The sequence below is a fragment of the Anas platyrhynchos genome, chromosome 16 (genome assembly GCF_047663525.1).
Source record: "Anas platyrhynchos isolate ZD024472 breed Pekin duck chromosome 16, IASCAAS_PekinDuck_T2T, whole genome shotgun sequence".
Lineage (NCBI taxonomy): Eukaryota > Metazoa > Chordata > Aves > Anseriformes > Anatidae > Anas > Anas platyrhynchos.
This window is the reverse complement of record NC_092602.1, coordinates 11,946,628-11,968,563: the sequence shown is the minus strand read 5'-3', so window position 1 is coordinate 11,968,563 and position 21,936 is coordinate 11,946,628. Positions and strand designations below refer to the sequence as shown.

At 45.1% G+C, this 21,936-nt stretch overlaps 1 long non-coding RNA gene across 2 annotated transcripts; it reads right to left on the bottom strand.

The window, feature by feature from the left end:
* Positions 1 to 6,309: 6,309 nt before the first annotated feature.
* Positions 6,310 to 19,895, bottom strand: LOC106016641 (uncharacterized). Of its 2 annotated transcripts, XR_002401395.4 has the most exons (7): positions 19,744 to 19,895; positions 18,379 to 18,588; positions 12,197 to 12,390; positions 11,062 to 11,109; positions 9,347 to 9,464; positions 8,286 to 8,477; positions 6,310 to 7,497 (listed from the first exon to the last, which is right to left on the bottom strand). It is a non-coding gene; the product is annotated as an uncharacterized lncRNA (long non-coding RNA). The 2 variants fall into 2 exon arrangements; XR_005269758.2 differs by lacking the exon at positions 8,286 to 8,477.
* Between the last annotated feature and the right edge of the window lie 2,041 nt (positions 19,896 to 21,936).

The window sequence follows — 21,936 nt, the reverse complement described above, 5'->3', positions numbered from 1 at the left end:
GCTGCTTTTTAGGACCACTGGCAGATGAGCACAATAGAAACATCACTCAGATATTGATGACTAATGCACACAAAACACTTCCAAAAACTGTGTTGCTATCGCAGCTAAACAAAGTGTACTAAATTAACATTCCCATGGAAGGAAAGGAGCTCATTTCCACATATTCAGCATTTAAATGAACCTATGGCACCGCTGCAAAGCTCAGCTGAAACAAAAAACTGGCCGTGGTTCTCCTGAAAGTTTCATAGACCTCCGTAACCCTCACTCAGGTTTCAGGCTGGCAGCAAAGCCTGGGGTATCTCGCAGGGTATGGGATTTCATTATAGAAATTTCACACAGCTCCAGCAGCTTCTCTTGGGTCACAGTCCTACAGACCTCCAGATAACGTTCTGACTTTAAATTGTTATTGCCCTGGTATAAAAGCAACAGACCATGCATTATTTGTAAGACACAGTTCAGCACATTTCAAAGTTCACAGAAGTCTTTTACCAGCTCAAATGGATTAGATCAGCTTCTTCATGGGAAACCTCCTGGACAGTTTTCCCTTTAGGACTAGAAGCAATGTGCTTGAGTAGGGCACGAGCTAGGGCTAACCTGCAGAGGCAGAAAGACCTCACAGTGGTTGATAATGCCTCTGCCACAATAATCAAAATCACAGAAGAAAAAGAAAAACAAAAACAAAAAACACTAATTTGGACTGGGGAAAAAACAACTAAACGCACCTAACAGCAATGTAGTGGAGCTTGGAGCTAACAGACTGACTAGCAGAAAGGAAGAGCCCTCTGTCTGGAGCAGGATTAAGGAGATGACTCATGAAGTAGTTCTGTTGCTGTCATCTCTGACTAAACGTTATGCTGAAGTCCAGATATAAAATGATATGACTCAAGAGAGTGAAGTAGCTATGGGGAGTTAGAGCAATGGAAGGGAGTCAGCACGCCCTGCTCCTGCTCCCGCAGCGATGTGAAGGCTCCTGCACTCACAATCCTTCCACTTGCAACGTTACAAGCCTGAAGGGAATTCTCTTCCTGCCCTATGTGCTCTTAAACTTCCTATTATGACAATAATTTATAACCCCCAAAGCAGAACAGCCTATTTCAAGTCTCCTGTTGCTGCTACACAAGACCGCTTGCTTTGTGCCTGAAAGGTGTCTAAACATTTGCTGCTACTTAGACACTTTGTGAGGATTAATGTTTTACTGCACTTGGAAGTTGTCTTGAACAGCTTTTTCCAAAACCCCTATTCAGGTTAGAGTTTGTTCTTCAGGTGCAAACAGACAAGCAGCAGATCCCCATCCCTGTTTAATGGCATTAGGCATCAGCACCTTGGAGCACCTTTATGTAAGCACTTCAGTCACCTTTACTCAGGTAAAGCCTTTATTGACTCAGTGTGCCTTCCGCAACGCCTTCGAACAATTAGGAACCCCAGATACTGGCTCTTACTGCAGACAAATACCTATCGTTGCTCTTCAAACAGGAATATCACCCTCGTGCTCCTGGTTACTGCAGCCGCTGCAATCCAACCAGGGTGGATATATTTTAACCTGACAGACTTTGAAAGCTCCCTTCCAACAGGCTGACCTTATTCCCGAAATTAGTGAGGGGGAGCACAGGAAGTGTTCATGAATAGAGGAGAACAACAGAATGTTTTTATACGTCTGGTGAATTTCTGTTTCATTAGATTAGGGCGCAGTTGCCTTTAATGTAACTAACGTGTGGCAACCACAGGGTAACCACAGTGAGTAAATCTGTCCTGCAGGAGGAAGCAGAAATGCAGCAGGGTTTGCTTCAACTGCTAGGAGAGAATTGGGCAGCCTTCTCAGTGCTGGTTGCAGCTGGGGGTGGAGGGGAGAACTGAGAATACACTGGTAGTGACAGCTGAAAACAGAAATATCTCAGCAGCAGCGGGTGGGGAACCAAACAGGTCCCAGCACCCTGTCACTGCTCCCATCCGTGCTCCTGATTTGTTCTGGGTGGGAAAAGCAAAGCAACAACCTGATAGGCTTTGCTCTTCAGGGAAAGGCTTGAGGTGGTCTTCATATATTTAATAATAGCAGTTTACCATTACATGTCTAGATATGCACACATTTACATGCAAAAAACATGCAAGCTAGAGGAATCACAAAGCTGGGAGAACACAGCCGGTTCCACTATTCTCCCATATTCCCACCAGGAATGCAGCTCCCTTGCTTTGTTCCCCAGGCAGCCCAGAATTTAACAGATGTCCAAAGTAAATCACGATCGTTCTGTAGGTTTTGGGAATAGAAGCTAGATGGAAAAAATCACGGTCTAATAAAGCATGGCAATCAAAAGAGTTCCAGCACACTCCTGGTCGTTTCCAAATAAATTAGGGTATCTTTTAAATCTCTGCACAACAGTTTATATTTCAAATCAAAAGGCTGTATGTCATTGAATTTCCCCTGAGTAATCTAAGTGAGAGGGCTCTCTGAGGTGCGGTAATAGGATGTAAGCGAAGAAGTGGGTATTATTTTACCCGTGCTGTGATAATCTGAATGCACCACTGCCCAGCATCATAAACAGTGGAGTGAGAGGTATTAACAGCACTTTCAAAAGCCATGCATTTGGGGATTGTCTAAATAGGGCTGAGGGGGCAGAAGGAAGGGGAAAGCAAGAAGATCTCCAGCAACAGGGAATATAAGCATTTAAGCTAAAGCACAGATAACATAATACCGCTTAAAATCTGAAGAACAGAGGGAAATTATTAGAGCTTGCTTTTCACCTAAGACAGCAAAAAGCAAGGTAGCAGCAATGTCAAGAAAGAGTGCAGCTCTTAATAATCAGCATCGCTTTAAATATGATCTGGAAGTTTTGCACTGAGACACTATAGTTAAGAAATCAAAGCTTACCAGTTACCATGTGTCTGGAGCAGAGCAGGAGCCTGTGCTGTAGGATCTCCTGCACAAAGCCGTGCTCACTGCTGAAGCTGGGACAAGGAAAAAAGTAGCCAAGCCCTCGCACACCACACATTTGCCCCCCAGGTCACGCACTGCTTTCCTTCTCCTCCCCAGCCAGGTTTCCTTCCCCTGTCTCCCCACAGCAAGCCCGGCCAGCCTGTCCCACCACCCCACAGGGCTGCAAGGCACAGGGCTCACAGCCTGCTTGCTGCAATAGGGTTGGGAAGGGGAACATGAGCCTTGGAAATGCCACTTGCACTGCCTGGGGTGTGCGGTGCCACCAGCTGAGCGCTGCCTTATTCAAAGGAAGCCTTGGCTCAGATCTGCACTGTGCCTGAACCAAGAAGGGCAAATAAATTATTTTTAAGGCAGGAAAACAGAAAAAGGGATCATTACATGTAATTATTTTTAAGGACTGTTTTAGCATTGCTTTCAATGTCAACTGCACAAGTTAACTCTACATGAAAAAAGGACACTCAGGCTTTTCCCATTGGGGGAATTTGTGAGATTCTCCCACACCAGTTTGCTTCCAGCAGAAAGCTGGACTCACCTAGCTGCAGCAACAGCAGCCCTCCCAGAGACACGCAGACCCTTCCCAAATGGAGACCCCTTCCCCTACCTCGAAACCCAGGCCATCAACACCAACAGCACCAGGAGAGGCCCCGGGGGTGCAGGGGCCTCACAAATGGTGCCCAGGGGAAGGACACAGAGCTTCCTCCCCCACCTCTACCCTTTCCAGACCAGGGGAGGGCTCAAGGTGTCAACAAGCCAGCCTGGGTCCTCCCAAGCACAGCAAGCAGGTAATAACAAAAATGGGAGATGACCCCATTTCTCATTGTAATTACCCAGGATCCCCTTGCCAAATACAAGTGAAACAGCAAGTTTCACCCATAGCCTGTGTTCAGAGAAGAAAAAAGCAGCAACTTCCTGGTCTGTGAGAATGCTCTGCGCTGGCCCAGACATGACAGGGGTCAAGGAGCAGAAGAGGTACCAGACAAGGCAGGAAATGCACCCATTGCTCTGCACCATACCTAGAGACAAGGTGACAATTGATAATTACATGGAACCCACACTTTGAATGCGTTATCCATCATGACACCTGGAATTGCTGCCACAAAAACTGCACCAACAGTATGTTGCCCTATTCAAACCTCCTGCTTTTCTCCAGGCTACCCTCAGTTTAATCACAAAACAACCACCAAGTCTTATGGGCTTACATTTATCTGCAGGTCATTCCCATTTAATTTCCCGGGTTTGCCATTTTTCTTGAGCCTTCCAAGGAGAAGGTGGCTAACCCTCCATAAGATGCACCAGCAGGACCCAAAGAAAAATCCAAGTGCAGCTTCAGTGGGTTTTATACCTGCACTGAATGAAAACCCTCGTAGACTGATACGTGAGTTGCTCCCGAATTACTAAGGGTGATTGGATGTGAGAAAAATAATAGCTTTGTACACCAAGCCAGCCCTCCTTTGACTCCAGATGCAAAATTACCATTTTTCTGCTGAAAGGGTGATTTCATGCCATAACTTGCATGACTAAGGTTTTCAGAGAAGACTTTTGTTTAGATAAGGACAAGAGATGCCCTGAGGCTCGTATTGTAATGTTATATGGATATATAGATGGAGAAAGAAATTTTTGTTGGGCTGAGGGAGTGGTGAGATTTTTATCTGCATGATTACTTACTGACAGACACTGGGAACGGCGAGATTCTTTTTGACCTTTCCTCACCCCTGCCTGGCTAGAAATGCAGCAGCCAGCCTTGCTCTGCAGCACCTGGGTACCGCGGGCAGCCTGAGCTGCAGCTGGTTTCTTGGGGTGCCCACCTTCCTTCAGCAGGTCACTGCTGTCCTCAAAAGGGAGCTGTTGTCTGCCTGAAATCTGATCTACAGCTCCAGAGGGAAAAAAAAAAAATAAAAAAATCTGGAGCTGACAACAGTCCCAAAGGAAAACGGACAACAGAACAGCTTCTGTGCTGATATTTTTAACAGCTCCTGGGATTTGCCCTCTGCTTGCATTATTAAATAAGCTTGCAATTGCAGCGCTTTCGCTGTACTTTCAACCTCCAGCTAGAGCAATCTGCATTACAAAGCAAGCTGCACAGCTCCGGGTACAGCACTGGTTATATGGTCACCAGGAAAGCAGCGTGCATGCTGATGCTCTCCCTTGCTGGCTGCTCCTGCGGTGGGTGCAGTGCCTTCGTTAATGCACGACAACTGGTGGTTTGATAGCAAGCGGTGCTGCAGGGATGTGATTAACTCTCAGGGTGCTTCGGGATGTTGCTGGAAACTTTGTTGTGTCTTGTCTGAGGCTATTCATTATTCTTCTTGCCTCCTACTTGAGACGGTAGATAATCTCAGTTCAGATTATTAATTAGATGTAGAACTCCATATCTCAATCTAGAAATTGAGTTCTCAGCAATTTCTGAACCCAAGAACAAGAAATTGGGTGGTTTTGACTCAGTAATGTCTAAAATACTCACCGAAAGCAAAGCCAATAGCGGTAGCTACAAAGCCTTTTCATCCACAGATCTCAAACCAATTTAGAAAATGAAAAAGTTGTTCCCATTACACAGACAAGAAAGGAGAGAGGAAGCTGCTTGTTTTCAAGGTATGACGTATAACCTTCAACTTCTACTGGGAGAAAGCTGCAGTAAGGCAACTGAGCAGGACACATTGCCTCCCCTGCTCCCATCCCATATCAGAAGCCCAAAGCTTGTCCCTGTGCCCAAGTGTCATCCCAGGCTCAGCCAACCGACCCTCCAGCTTCAATGCAGACGGACAACAGCCCACTGCTTCAGTGAACCTGCACCTAGAACAAGCAGTGCAAATGGTATGGTATTTCACAATACTGACCATCATAATTTTGTGATGGATAATGTCAGGAAATACTTCACTTTGCCCCTGTCTATCCAAGCTTCAAGACAAAATTAAGCTTTCCTCTGAGCAGATAAATATCAAAAAAATACCCTATTAATTCAGGTAAATAGGGTAAGTAGAAAAATATGAAACTAAATATAAATGTAATTTTTTCTCTATCTCTGAAAGGTTCAAAAACATTAAAGAAATATTTTCCATCAAGTTTCATTGCTGACTACATCTAAAGAATCCCCTTTCAGCAAAAGTTGGCAGTTTGAAAGGTTTCTAAGTGGTGTTTTTTTTCCTACTTTTTACTTTAAACCATCTATGATACAGCACAGAGTCACAGCATCTGTGTTAAGGGGATCAAAGCTTCCATTACTTTAAGCTTAAAATTCTTCACACTTTCAGCCTTATCCTTATTCAGCTACAGGAAGGGAAGTAATATCTGTCTTGGATTTTACTCCGCATTTCAAAATACCAAAACCATCCAAACAAGAGCTGCTTGTGTACAGTGCAAAGTCTTTGTTTTGACTGGCACCCAGGAGGAATTATGACATACTATCATCAAAGCGAACTCTGCAGATTATGGGGTAAGCAAAACAAGTTCTCTCAGTTTTCCAAGTTCTCATGATATAAACATCTTTTCAATTAAGCAGGTAAAATATACAGGAGTTACAACCTTAGAACCAAGGTTGTAACTCAGTTAAAAAAAATATTTCTATCCACACAGATGTTTCCTGAGCACGTGAAAAGCATATGCCATTTTACTACGTATATATTTCAAAATGATCTGATTTTCATGTATATACACAATAGCCATGCTCACACTTACTTCCATGTCAGTCACCTGTATGCACAAATGCACTCTACTGTAGGGGAAGAATCTACTCCCAATGCACAAGACTGTATGGGAACTAGGAAACTGCCATGCAGCTCCTCTTCACAGTAACTCTCATATTTCTGTCCTAGAAAGAGGTGCAGTTGTGAAGCTTCAAAAAGCTTGAGAAGCAAATTAAACTATTAAAGGTTCATTAGCCTTAACACAGTATGGAAAACTTTGAGATATTGGGTTTTTAGACACATTTCTTCAGGAAGAAAAAAAGTGACACAATGGCTACATAGCTTTAAGCACATTAAAACAATATCAACTAGAAATATTCCTGTAAATTTCCTTAAAAAAATATTAAAACTTGGAGGATGCAACAAACCAATATGACCCAGACACTGCAAAATAAATACCAGGCGCGCAGACAGAAACCAAGGGCCCTGTGAAAGTCATCATCTCTTTGTACAGCACATCAGCTTGACAATATGACTAGGGCCAAAAGAATAACGTAACAGGTAAGGACAAAGAGTTAAGGTTGTTAGCCAAAACACAAATAAGAAATACCATATTTTCAGAAGTCTGGTTTTCATCAACTTTGACCTCAATTGGTCGCTTGCCTCTTAAACATTTGCTTTTCATAATCCCATTGTTCTTACAAAGCTCTTTTAAAGTCCTCTAATCGATGTGTATTTGTAAACCATACAGGTCCTTTGTTGGAGCTCCCATTCTAATCTGGGAACTTTAATTTTCAGAGCAGCCGATTCCTTAGTGGTGCAGAAGCATCAAGATGAAGGTTCAGTGAACTCAAGGTCAGTAAGTCATGCATTTCTTTTGACTAGCATTTGTTCTCGACAAGCAAGCTGCTCACAAATCCCTTTTGCAAGTTTAAGGCTCTGTGTAGCCTGCAGAGACAAAATTAGAGTATAAACATCTACTCACTAGAGAAAACAAGGGAGTTATTGTCACTGTAAAGAAGGAGACATCTAAACCATACCCCCTCTGCATTAATTCCATTATTGTGCACAGGCAAGCTGACAGTTATACCACCGAGTAAACTGCAGTTATCTAGTCAAATGATCATTTAATGTTCTTTATTTTACTTTTTCTAAAGAAAATTGATTTCTTGCTATTTATGTTCAGGGTATTTCATTGTGCTGTGATTATAAACTAGACTGAATGCATTTCCACTGGCTCCCTGCAAAGTGTGTTTTACAATCCTTCCTGTTTGTACAATGCAAGACGTCTTCTTTAATTGCCAGTCTTTTTTTTTTTTTTTTTTTTTTTATTAAATAGGATGCTTGGTTGTTTGTTTACTCAGAAGCTCTGGAAGAGCCAAGGCTGGTCTCCAGTCCTTAGACATGCTGCTATGAGATATGGAAGGAAATATCCCCAGTAATGATGTCTGCTATGTAAATAACAAAACTGTCTACAGGTCATTAAACTCCATCAAGCCTTTGCAGAAATTTAAAATTTGACTTGCAAGGACAACAACTAGGACAGACTCTGGGACATAATGGTCTCTCCCCTCACATCAGATGCCTCCTCCCAGCAGCAGGGACAGAAACCCGCATGGCCACAGCTGGAGGAGCGCTCAAGATCCTTTCTCCCACACGTCTGATTATCCCATTGGGATTTAGGAGCACCTCTCTACTGCACAGGAATAATGTGAGATGATGAGATGAAGACCTACAGCAAATGGGATGGAGCTGATGGAAAAGCAAGGCACAGCCAAACTCGGCAGCAGTGATGTGCAGGCACCAAAACCCCAAAGGTCCCGCTGCCACTCAGAGCCGAGAGCAGCATCCCTGGCGCAGGAGGCAGCGTGAAGCTTCACGGGGGATCTTCGCTTCATGCAAGCTGCCTCGCCTCGTCTTTGAGGGGGCTGCGAGGAGAAGAAGGGAACCCTTGCCTGAGAAAGTGCAAACCTCCCAGCTCCCCTCCAGTACTGCTCATGCAATCACTTCAGCCACCCCCGGCTCGAGAGCTTTTTAAGGACAGGCATTTAGGCACAGGTTTTGAAACACGCTCAACATCCTGTGATTATTTCCCCCCCTCCTTTCCTTCCCACACCTCAGTACGTAAAACCTTACTGCTGTGGAAATAAATGTGTGAAAATCAATCGGGGACCTTTGCAAGCTATTAAAAACCTAACATAGCATTACAGGTTTACCACCAGCCGTTAAAAAGAGGCTCTCTATGAAACTGTGTGGGAAATATTCCACATGACACAAGGATTTTGACAGACATACTGAGTAGTTTGAATAATCCAGCAACTATTTACCTTGAAAACCACAGTCACTTTCACAAACACGTAGCTCTATAAATATTATTTTACTGCTGATGTTTTACTATCCTTTCTTGGGAAAACTATCTCATGTAGAAACATTTGGTTGGAGGGAGGGGTCAAAATTCATCGTAAATACCAATTGTTAAAAGACAAACAAAGAAAAGTGTAGGGTTTTGTTCCCACCCACTCTCAACTGCCTGCTTCCCTCGTCTGCGATACAGTTCAGTGCTCCTCAGATACGACGAAATCGCCGTTCTGCTGCTGGCTGCTTGCAGCCCAGGTGTGCAACAGGGCAGCGGGTCAGGAGCCCTCGATGCTGTGGGGTTGGGGCAGGAGGAAGCCCCCGTCCCAGCAGCCTCCCCACCCAACCCAGCACCCCAAGCACTGCTGAGCGCACAACCTGCTTTCAGTGGAAGCTCAGATTTCAGATTTCTGCCTCCTCCCTCAGCACCCAAGCACCTCACCCAGATGCTGTCCTGATCCCCAGACCGCAGACCCAGAGGAGGTGTCCTTTTGTCCGTTTGGGGGCTGGATGCACATCAGAGATCCTACTGTCCTGATTGTATCCCCCAGACAACCCTCCTGGGGGGAGGAAAAAAAAATCAGGAAAAGAGGAACTTGGCAGCTGTAAGCTTGACAGAGCCCACCCCCGCCAGAAGAAATCACTTTCTTGGCCACCCATATAGAAAATTCATGAAACCTCCTGTGAATAGCATGGAAAGAAGCAGTTCAGCAAAAATACAAGTCTCTTCATCAGTACAAGAGCCAGCCCTCTGCCTACAGCAAAAAGTTAGTTCATCACAGCTCAGCTCAACGGGGATAAATCTACATTTGAAAGAATGAAAAGGGAATAAATTCACCTTAATCCAGTCTTGCAAAACCCTGCTCTTGCTCTGGAGACGTAACACACTCAGGCTGGAGAGTTATGGCACCTTTGCAGGACGCATTTAATCAGCAGCATGACCTGACCTGTTCTACAGGGAAAGCCCTTTGTGTACACTTCCCAGCCCTGACCTGTGCCGTGGCTTTGCTGGAGCTTACTCTGTCGTTACAGCACAGTTTTCTGACCCAGGAGAACCATTTCTTTTGTGGCACTGTCCGTGGGCTTTCCCCGTGCTCAGACTCCAGCCAGCCAGGCCATGTTACTCTTCTGGTCACCAAGCGGGACACAGTGATCTAAGTGATGCTTTCAGCTCCCCAGGCACACTTTCTCAATGCATCATCCTTACAATGAGGGCAGCTCCTGCAGCAAGTTACATGTGTTTCCCAAAATTCTCGAGGGCTGCAGCAGGGGCACACCACAACAGCACAGTAAGCTCTGCGTAGGTCTGTACATGCACTTTGTTTTGCAGACAAGTCATTAGCACTGCTTTCTTCCAGGATTAATAGGAAAATCCGAGAGCTGAAGAGTTGAACTTGCAGGGCCTGATCCTCTGATGGTTTGTAGGGCTATAATGAAAGTTTCAGCTAAAGAACATTTAAGACTGTGCTGCACCAGACCCAGCCTCGCTGAAGTCAGCAGGATCTGGTCCACCAGCCTCAAAAGGCCTGAGGGACGTACTGTAGCATTGCATCCAGCAGCCGTGACAGCGGAGCTGTTCCCAAGAGAGGTCCAACACAAGGGGGAAAATGACTCTCCCAGCTTCTCGTTAGTGTTAAGGTGAGATCCTCTCATCTTCCTTGGCCACAGCTCCACCTCTTTCAGGTTTGTGAAGAGGCTCACATTGCTGATGGCACTGAGCTCACACAAGTGTCAGTTATTCTGGAGTCTCTCCAGAGGGAAATATTTTGACAGTCATTCTGTTCATTATTCTTCCGAGAGAGGAAGCACGCACATCGTTATCTGTAGGAATACAGTCAGCCCACCATGCTCTTGCCTGACTGGCTTATTTATCTTGATAAATGCCGGCTAAGATCAGGACTTAGTGCCATTAGATGCGTCTAAAACATCAAGCTGTCATTACCATGTCAGCACCAAGGATTATTTCCAACCGTGATAATGGCGGGGCCACATTTTGAACAAAGACAGATTTTAGTCTGCAATGGCCTACCACACCAGCTGTTTCCCATTACAGCACAGAGACCTTTCACTCACGATTATGAGCTACGCCACCATTATTATTATTATTTTAAGTTGGAAACCAGAAATATCCTCATATTGGACCTAGCAAATGCTTACCTCATGGCTGGGGGCTAGCAGCACTGAAGTCTGCAACAGCTCAAAGGCCTGCTTGATGCAAAGACAGAAGAGCACTTGGTCAAGGAAGGAACTCCAGACTGCAACCAGCACACAGATCCCACACCCCAATCCAATCCTCCGACACCACCACATGCACCTCGCAGAGGCACTGCAGCACAACGCTGGTGCAAGATGTGCCTTCTCCATACCACCTTTCTGACACCAGTTTTCATAGCACAGGCTAGCTCTAAGAAATTTCTTACGAGATGAGAACTCTAATTCGGTCTGACCTGACTGCCCAACATTTAAGCAAAATGCTTAAGAACTTTCCTGCCCAGTAAAACACTTGAGAACAGGGCTTATTTTATAAAAGGTAAGCAAACATTCAAGTTGCTTTCTCTTTCTCCTAGCAAAGATCTGCCCTGCAAGGCAGTAACTTGTGGTTTATTCCCCCCAAAAGCAGCACCTGAAGTTGCATAGTGATTCTGTTCCCATCAGGCTGAGTGCAAAGGATTTCACATGAACATAGATTTATGACTTGCTGCTTGAAAATGTACAATGTCAAGCGTCCCACTGAGTTTTATTGAGTTGGCTGTGGCAGTACCCACTACTCAGAGCAGTATGATCATTTCAGACTTTAATCCTGCCTAATCCTGTTCCACAGAAGGGTTTCGGATTTTTTCCCTTCTCTTTGCCTGACGATTTTGGCATCTAAGCTACAAATATTATGTTGCTTATATTGAAAATTAAGATTAACTGGGCATCTTAAAATTCGGACCTCTGCCGAGCACAAGGCTTGTCTGCGACCCAGCAGTGCCTTGCTCACTTGCCTGCTAGCTCCGTCTAGTCTTGCCTGAAGCAGTTTGGTTCTGCTGCACTGAGAGCTGCCCACATTTTGCTCAGTTTACACTTCAGCTGGTGGCATCTCTTATTTATGATTCATTGTAATGCAAATTGTTTGCAGTTATTCCGCATAACAATACAAAGATTTCAAAAGCTGCAGAAACCATGTGCCTTTTAGTTTGACTTTCTTCCTACAGCAAAGCAACAAGAATTAACTTGCTCTCCCTAAAATAAAACCATTCAGAAAAAAAAAAAAAAAAAAAACACACACAATTAATTCCCCAGTAGGTACCTGCAGCATTAGGTCCAATTTGTGCAGCTGTCTCACTGGCTCTACAGGGTTAACATCAGGTGGAAACTCGCCTTTTGCCGGAATAGGAACTGCCACTTGTAGAGCAGGAGGCTGGGCATCCTCCTCCCCCCGTGGAAAGGAAGTGCTGTTTAGGTGCCCAGCCACCGCAGAGGCTACAGGCACGCTGTGATGCTCTAAATGGAAAGTTTAACATTTGGAAATGTTTTGTTTCCTAAAGAAGGCAATTATGCCTTTATTTTCCCCTGAAAAGGGGAAATGAACCCACAAAGAGCACCAGAGTTAAAGGTGGGACAGCAACGTGATCTTGTAAGTAACTGCCAGGGGAGACAGCGCATCGCACACTGTTAATACCCCAACCCCTGGAGAAAAGATGGGATTCCTCAAAACAGTTATGGGCACTGCAGGGTGATAATGAGCTCCAGGGACTGCCAGGGCATCATTTGAAAAACTAGATATGTATCTTAGTAATGCTGTCTTCAGGGCAAGTATAATTACACAAACCAAAGAGAAAAGGCAAACAACCCCAGAGCACCAGCTCCTTGCTCAGAAGATGCCCACTTGGGAACATAAGCTGCCAGCAATACGAATGGAAATTGTTGGTTACTATCACTGCAGTGTCCGACAGCCTCTCCTCTAAGGAAAAGGTGCAAAGGTGTCTTAAGGATCAAGCAGAAGGCTTCAAATGGGAAGTACTTCTGTCTGGTAAGAGCTTCCTAAGCCATGAGGTTGTCAGCCCAAGGTTTCAGGCTCAAGGAGCCGCGAGACAGCTGCAGCCCAGCCTCCCTGGCAAATGTCAGCAGGGTCTGAGCGCTGCCTCCCTTCAGCTGTGAAAACCTTCGAGTTTTGAAGTCTCTCCATCGAGCTCAAAGGGTTCAAGAGATTCAGTGATAGTGGTTTTGGAGCACCCAGATAAAATCTATTCGCTAGGCAATGCAAAGTTGTTCTCACACCTTTGAAGGTGTATTTGGAGAGAACCACAGGAGGGAGGAAGGAGACCCGGCACCTCTGCTGCTGGCTGGGACTGGGGAAGTCAGAGTTCATTTCCCCCGGCTGCCACCAGCTACGAGTCACACTTCCTCTTTCTGCTCCGATATCTCCTCTGTGCAGCCAGAGAGAGACGGGGCTATTAGCAGTCCCCTACCTGCCAGGCTACTTGGAAGTAGCTACTGCAAGCGTGCCGGGCCCCTTGAGCCCTCAACCTAAAAGCGATACAACGCACGACAAAGCAGAACAGAAGGGTGTGCTGTGGTTAACACGCTCCAAAATCATCCCGCTATCATGTGTTGTCACTGCTCAACGACTGAAAAATAGATACATATTTTTATGCTTTGAACTTTCCTCTTTTGACAAAGCATTTTTTTTCCTGAGAATTTCAGAAGGTTTCTACACTCCTCTTACTTTGTTCAAGTGTCCCCTGTGACAACCATATCCTGGAGTGTATTAGAGTTTAAAAATACAGCAGCAAGATAAGCAGTGGCAGGAAGATAGAGGAATTCAGAACTTTGAGACTCAGAAGAAGAGATATTTCTAATCTCTGCTGAAAATATAAGACAAAGTGGATAAGGCAGACAAGCACGAGGAGGCTGTTACAAGCACAAGGAGAGGCTGGAAAGAGGGACGGGAGGGAGGGAGGGGGCAGCTGCTCACCCCAGCAAGCGAGCTTGATAGCGAGATGAGAGAGAGGTCACAGCAAGACAAGCAGAGCAAGCAAGCAGAGCTCCAGAGAGATACGGTCTAGAAGACAGGTCAGGGCAAGTCTCTGTCTATGCTTTGTTCTTATTTTTGGTTTTCCACATACCTTCAAAAGGAGAGATTATCAGATAAGAATTGATGGGGCACCATTAAGACAGAAGGTTTTTCCAGCTCTATTGTGTGCATGACATTCCTTCCCCTCTGGTCTCCAGAGATCTCATACATCTGGGGATGTAATTTGCAAAGCACGCACGCAGCAGAACTGCACAGCAATGCTGCCTTTTGTTAGGAATTTGATCAAAGGTGCAATTTGAAGTGGGTGTTTAATAGCCTCATAGTGTTTCTGTACCATGGGACTGTACAGCCCGGCCTGTAACATACACTTTGTGCTATCAGGAGGTGCTGGGAAGCGTGCCAACGGCCCTCATCTCACCACAAGCCTCTGCCTTCCCCACTGGCGTCCATGCGCTCCAGGATAAAGGAGTCCCAGTCCTTCCGTGGCAGGAGATTCAGGCACCTCAGCTAAAGAACAGTAATTGGGACCAGAGGCTGACTCCTGGGGGCTAATTCCACAGGATGATAATAGATTGGAAGCAAAAGCCTATATCATACCAGCGTCCTGGGAACTGAGGAGAGGTGCAAACAGAAAGGCCAGGTCTTACTGCAGCTCAAGTACCGCGTTTCCAAAGGTCAGGAGAAGCCACATAACCAGACTGGGGAAAAAACTTCTGGGTGCAACAGTGGGACAAGGAGGATCAGCAAGCACGGATCTGTATGATAGTATCACCAGCAGTGCTGCCAAGGTGAAAGAGGACCTGATGTATTTAGCTTGCTGAATACATATTAAGCCACTGGCAGAAGAGATGGGGGTTGGAATGGGAGGGAATAGGATTTCAACTTCTTTTTTTTTTTTGCAGGAACCTACCAACTTCTCCCTTTGTTGTATTTTCTTCCCATTTACCTTGATACTGAATGATCTCTACCAGCTCCATTCCCAAAACATTTTCCTAGTTGTCCACCGTATTCATTACCCTTTGACTATTTATGCCTTGCATCAAAATTACTTTTGACTGCTCAATTGTAAAGACACTCAAGCCCCTGCGTTGCCACATGGACTCAGGCAGACAGAACTGAACAAACTGTCCAACATCCACCTTCCTGCAGGGCTTCTTCAGCTGCCACACAACACCCAGCCACTCTCCACTCCCAACAGCCCACCCCACAAGCTGCTTCCCTCCCAAGGCCACACAAAGGGCACAGGAGAAAGCAGCAGCTCTGACATGGGTAAGCTTAGGGAGCATGGGAAAGAGCCAAAAAGGTGTTAAAGAGACGCAGCAGGAGCAGCGTGCAGGGAAAGGTGATGCAGGACTACAGGGAAGATGGGAGAGGAAGGATACTACAGAGGAAAAATCATGGGGAACATGAAAAGGCTGCTGAGACTGCCCCAGAGGAGGAGAACATAAGAGATTGGTCAGAACTCCATTGCTCATGCAACAGCTCCTCTTATCCTTTAATATTCAGTGCTATTTTATAGCAGCAGGATATCCCTGACTCTTCCTCTGCTTTGGAATGTAAATAGCAGCTGTCTGTGTACTTGGCTGGTGCAGAGGCATGCTGCAGGCATGCTCTGTCTGTGCTGTCAGCAGGGCCTCTCAGGAGGCAGGCGGGAGAAAGCCTGGTTTGTTAATCTTGACAGGGCTTAGGAAGGAGATCAGATTTGAACAGTTCAGCATCAACACGACTTGGATAATTCTAGACATACAGAGAAGAGCTTTAAGTACCTAAGGAACCCTCTTGGTGGTGATACTCAGCCGCTTACAGAGGTAGGCAGGAGCGGTGAGGATTATCCTTCTGGATTTGGAGCTGAAATTCTTCACGTTCCTCCTTAGGCACCTACTCCTGTCTCTGTACCCAGCACTCAAAAAACAGCGTCCCTTTCCCCATCCATGGAACAGCAGTTAAAAATACCTATCAAACCAAAACCAAGCATCTTTGAGCCTTCTTCTTTCTTCATAGTTTTGCTGCTGACTTCACTAGGGTATATCCTAGAGACACAGGCACCAGGGCAAGGAACAAACAGATACAGCAGGAGAAGCCAGGCCAAAACCAAATAGGGTTGCTCTACTTCTGTCCTAGTGAGGTAAACCACAACATTGCTGCTGGCCCTGGGTTCCACCAAATTGACCTTGAGTGCTCAGCTGGGGTGTAGAGGGCTATTCATCATTTCTCCCCCTTTTACTGCAATTTGGTCCCAAGAATCCCTCACAGGAACCTTTTCTGACACCTTCTCTTTTACTAATTACAAATGAGTAGAAATATTAAGATCTCCTTGCTAGAAACCTGAGGATTCCTGCAGAGCTTGTTTCAATGCAAATCTCCTTAGTAACAAAGAAAACTGAGAAAAGAGACAGACGAGTTTCTGCATGGCACCGGAGCCTGCCTTTATGGGGGGTGCTGCCGCGCTGCTCCCGAGACCATTTGGCCTCTCGCACATCAGCTCCCCCTCACTGCCCCTAACTTCCGAGGGCTGCTTCCAAGGGGAATGTTTTTTCAAAGTTCTCAGTGAGGTATCAGCTGTTCTTTAAAGAGATTATGTTGGGAGCATTCCTAGCACATTGACTCCACTGTGCAGCCAGCCTTGAGATTAAATGGCTCAAAGGTGGCTTCCAAGGATAAACTGTGCCAGGGATGACAACATTTCCTCACCAAAGTGGGGAGAATCTAATGAAAAATAAGGATGGAGGAAAACTGCTCTAGCTCTACAGCTATTATTAGTGTCTCAGAGCACTGTCACTGCTTTGCCTGCACTGTCAGATGTCACTTTGCATCAGTTCTGGGCAGCGCACAGAGGAAAAATGGTGGAGCTCATTGAATTCTGCAGTGCACGCCTGGGCTCCGCAGCAGGGCCGCGCAGAGGGTTAAGTGACCTCTTAATGCTGGTGGGAGCACTGCTCAACAAGTTCAAGTGGGCTCTCCAGTAATGTATGCAAGCACCTTTTTGCATAGACCAGCAATTTATAGCAATTTATACCTCCTACCCAGCTGTTCTCGCAATGCATTAAAAAACTACTTACAAATAAGCTCCAGCACTCAGTCCTGTCATCCCCTAAAGCAGCTCCATGCCAAACTGGCAACCCAAATGGGGTTTGGAAAGGGGAAAGGATACACCCAGTGCAGGCAGATGACTGACATGTAATGGATGCTCCTACTCTGGGGCACAAGCTGTGTTGGGAACCCAAGTTTTGGCCTGTAAGCACCAGGCATCACAGCAGCAAACCCAGCAAGAGCACAGCTAAACCCCTACACACACCTTCTCCAGCAATGTGATTTCCCACATTCTTTCTGCTCATTGTAGGATCATCGTTCTCATTGAAACTATTCTTTTCCATTTTTTTTTCAGGGACAAGTTATTAGGATTAAGCCAAGCAACTTTGACTCTTGAAGATCTTAGCACTCAGCAGATGCTGATTTTTTTCCTGCTTTGAGGAAATGCAAGGAACACCCTTTGCACTTTCTCACAAAGAATCCAGATCATAACATGCTCTATGTTTCAGTATTCCTGAGCTGTATGGTTAAGTTCATTTTGCTGACCATGTGGCAATTTACTTTGAACTATATGTACAAGCGAAGTTCATCTGAGCTGACACGAGATCTACACTCATCCTACAGCATTCTCATTACGCACTTAAAGGCCTGCCTTAGCTCTGAACTGAAAGCCACATCCACCAAGAAAAAAAAAAAGTAACTGGTTTTTCTTCTGATCTTAGTCACCTGCCAGCACGCTGTTTGCTGTAGAAGAACACAGCATTGTTAAAGGGTTAGGTAAATGCAAGTTAGAATGGAAGCTTTAGAAAACAAAAAGCAGAAAACCCAGGTGTTAGTGACTTATCACAGCAGCCTGAAATCACACCTTCACATCCAAGCTGCAGACAGATCTTGCATTTTTGAGGTGAATTTGGGGAAGCCAATTTAGCTCCTTTCAAAACATCCATTAGCTATTCAGCACACTGGATGTGACTGGGTGTAATGTCATGCTGACAGTTGCAAGATTTCAGCCAGACTTGTAGATCAGAGTACCTGATGGATTATACTTCTAAGTACCTGCACAGCTCAGAAGCTCAAATTAACTGACAGTACTCTGTCCTACTGGACTGTGCGCTTAGTCACATGGTCTGAACTTTTGGGTAGACCTGTGCGGTGTCAAGAGTTGGACTTGATGATCCTTAAGGGTCCCTTCCAACTCAGGATATTCTATGATTCTATGATTCTATGACTGAATTGGAAAGCTTGGCTTTACGTAAAAAAAAAACCACTTTCATTGTCTTGATTACAGTGACCAGATCTCAGAATATCAAGTGCTCTTCATTAAGAGTGCCTTTTTCCCCAGGACAACAAAAAACAGCTGTGCATACAGACACTGAGATGTAACATTAGGAAAATCAGAGAAAGTCATCTTTGTGCAGACATACCTGATTCACTGGGAGAAGTTCATGCACTGACACACATTCTCTATCATCATCTTAGAAGTGGCAGACAGCTGTGACAGATCCCACAGCTCCCATTTTACTGAGGGCCCCATCCTCTCCATCTGGTGAGCACAAGACAACTATGAGCTGCTGTTGGCCTCGCTGCCTTGAGAGTCCAAAGCTCCACTAAGTGTCTTTTCCCCCAGACCAACTCTGGGACAAACACACAGGGAGGAAGGAAAAAAAAAAAATCAGGCATAAGTCTTTGAGCTGATAAGTACCACTGGAGATCTCTTGGATTAGAAAAGTACAAACACAACAGAACTTAATGATCATCCAAGGATTTAAGTGTGGAAGTGTCTGAAGACCAGTATTAGAACTAAATTCAGAGTCATGCTTGTTTGTTTCCAATTTCTGAATTTAGACTTTTTTTTTTTTTTAAGCAATAATTTCTATTGCCCTTTTCTTTTCCCCCTGGAAAGAAGAGAGCAGTAATGCCTTTTTTAGCTCATTTCCTCTTAGCTGTTGTCTGTGAGGTTTCCAGAGAGACACAGAACTGTAAGCAAATTCTCCCTGACATCAAACCCTTTTCTTTCAGTTTAATCACAGCTAGGGAAGCCTGACCAACAGACACCCAAAAGCTACCTCAATGCCAAGTGTAAAATGGTGCAAAAGGTGAGGAAGTACACAAGGTGCATCAGGCTTCTGCCAGGCAGGAAGCAAATAATTCGTAGAGGTAGTTCCTGGTTACAGAATCGCTGCCCAGCCACAACTATTTCATTAGCATCACTCTAAAGGGTCCTAGGGACTTTCTTTTTGAGGTGTAGGCAATTCAGAGAGCTGAAAGATCACTGTAATTTGGCCTATGAAAAATGAGTAGGTGTTCACAGTTCATTTCCCAATAGAAAAAGTCATGCTCATCACAGAAACCATCATCATGCACAGAACTAATAGCTGCCCTGCTTGGCAGGCACACCCATGCACATTAAAAGCTCACAGTGCACTAGCTTTTACCAAGTAGGAACAGGAGATTTTGGTTAGCAGAGCTCCCAGTAAGGCACATTTTTTTCCCATAGCAGGTGAAAACTATTACGATGCCATAAATAAATACAAACAACCAGAATTAGACTCCTGGAACCACACAACAGATTGAAAACTGGGAAGCATTCCCAAAGAAACCCCTGCTCCCAGGTGAGCCAGAATGAAAACACCCTGAAAGATCAACAGACACACAGAGGAAAAACTCAAGGCTATGGGAACAGGGGCAAGTAGATCAAAATGTTGACCAAGACAAATAAAATATGCTTCTGCTTATCTGGATTAGTAACATCAGCTGTGGTCAAAGGGCAATGGCTAATCAGGACTCACTATTTTCTCACTCATGTTGCAAGCAAAGGAAAGTATGAGGCCTGGGGACAACAGAGCAACCGCGCTTGGGACTCCAACAGCCAGCTACGAGCCTACGTGGAGACTGCCTTAAACCCACACAAAGCTTTAGAAAACCTCAGGGCTCCTCTAGAAGACCATTTAGCATCTGACCTCTGCTTGGATATTGCCAAAATAAACTGAAGTCAAAATTAGACACGGCTGAGTCCAATTTCACCTTGATTAGTATTTACATAACGCAGAGAAACGTGAGAAGGGCACATAAATAATGTACTGTTTGTTGCAGCCCTCTCAGGAGGAGAGTTCTCAGATATGTTATTGATCCTCGTGCATGCACCAGCTCACTGAGCAGAAGGTCCAATCTTCTTCTCCGTTAATGAAAGCAAGTTTCCAGAAGCTGAGCCATCTGGGCTGGGTTGCAGGTTGCTGCTTTACCACACCGGTGGGTCTGGCAGTCAGCTGTGTTCTGGATAACAGCCGCATATGGAGAAAATGATGGGGACTTTCCAGATCCGGTTAATTTAGGAGACATTCTGCTTCCTTAGCTTCTTTACCTGTAGTGGACTTGACATTTCTGACAACACTCCTAGGAAACCTAGCTTTGTGGGAAGCTGCTGTGGGGTTTGTCCTCCTGTTACAGCAGCACCACTCACCCACCCATTCTCAGTACCGGTTGGGGGACAGAAAGCAAAACTGTTACCTAGAAAGACTCAGCACCACCACTGAGGCAGCCTGACAGTACAGCATTACTCAACAGCCACAAGGAGAGCGTGCCACCCGTGAGAACGAATTGCGAAGGGTTTCTCTTCCCTGTTCTCATTCTCTTGCTGGAGGAAGGGTTCAACTTCACATCCAGTCCATGCAGTTAAAGGTCTGGGGCATCCAGACATTTATATTCTACCCCTTTTGGCAAACAGTGATAGGAAAGTAATTTCCAGACTTCCTTTGATTTGGAAAGACATTTCCAATGCTACTTAGCTTATTCCGCCCTTACCAGACTTCTAAAAGTTAAAAGAAAAATGGCAAAACAAATACACCACAAACCCTCACCACGCTGCTCCTGAAAGCAGCTCAAAGCAATGGCTGCACCTGGTCCTGGCCCGCAGCTCGTGCAGACCCTGGTAAGCCATCTGCAGGATTTCAGCCCACGTGAGGGAAACGGGTCAAGTGGCAGAACTAACAGGCAGCGGGAACCTGCAGCACACCGCTGCCATGTACAGCCATAAGGCAAAGTAGCAGAGGATATTACAGCTGGTGAAAGAGGCAAATCAAGCTTCAGATCTAAAGTGCCCAACACAGCAAATATCCTCTGATAAGGGACTTGGACTGAGGCAGCAGGAGCGGCAGCCGTAAGATTCAGCATTACTATTTTCCTGATGCTTCAATGTCTCAAGTCTGCAGCAATCGAATGTCACTCTCAAGCACACTGTTAGGAAAGATTGCTTAAAATTAATTAGCTTAGTAACAATGGCCTGTCATTATGCTACTAAGTCACCAGCATGAGCACATAAGTTACATTGACAGCTCAGGGTATAAAATAAGTACCATTGTATTGAAATTTGCAAAGTGCCTAGCAGTCAAATGCCAATCTATTCACTTCTGGTAATATTGCATAGTTTCTTCCTAATAGGCTGCTCCAAACTCCCACACGAAGATATGACTGACTTTACTACAGAGAAGTCTTTCTACTTCATACACTGACCATGCCCGATTTTAGAAAGCTCTTAAAAATGTGTTTATTTGTACAGCGCTGATTCATTCAATGTCAAGTTGAATGTGAGATTTAGAATCTGGCATTAGAAAAAGCAGTGGGAAATGGAAAAAAAAAAACCTCTTGGATGCCATAAAGGTGCGCGATAAACAAAAGGTAAGGCCTGAGTTCTGAGGGGCAAGAACATCAGCAGTCCCCACATTCAGCACTTTGTGAGACTTCCCCAGAAGAGAAGGAAATAGTTATTGCTATAATTATTTCATAGTTCCAGTCAGCTGCTTTCAGTTGTACTGTTATATTCCAATGGCAGGGAAATGGAATACAGTAAACTATAAATATCTGTCAGAATTCCTTTGAAAGGACAACAGTTAATTGCATAGCTTGATCTCCTGCCGTGCAGAGCTTGCATTTCAGGTTAGAAAGGTACAGATTGTTATTGATTTAATTCTCTTGAAACGTGTAGT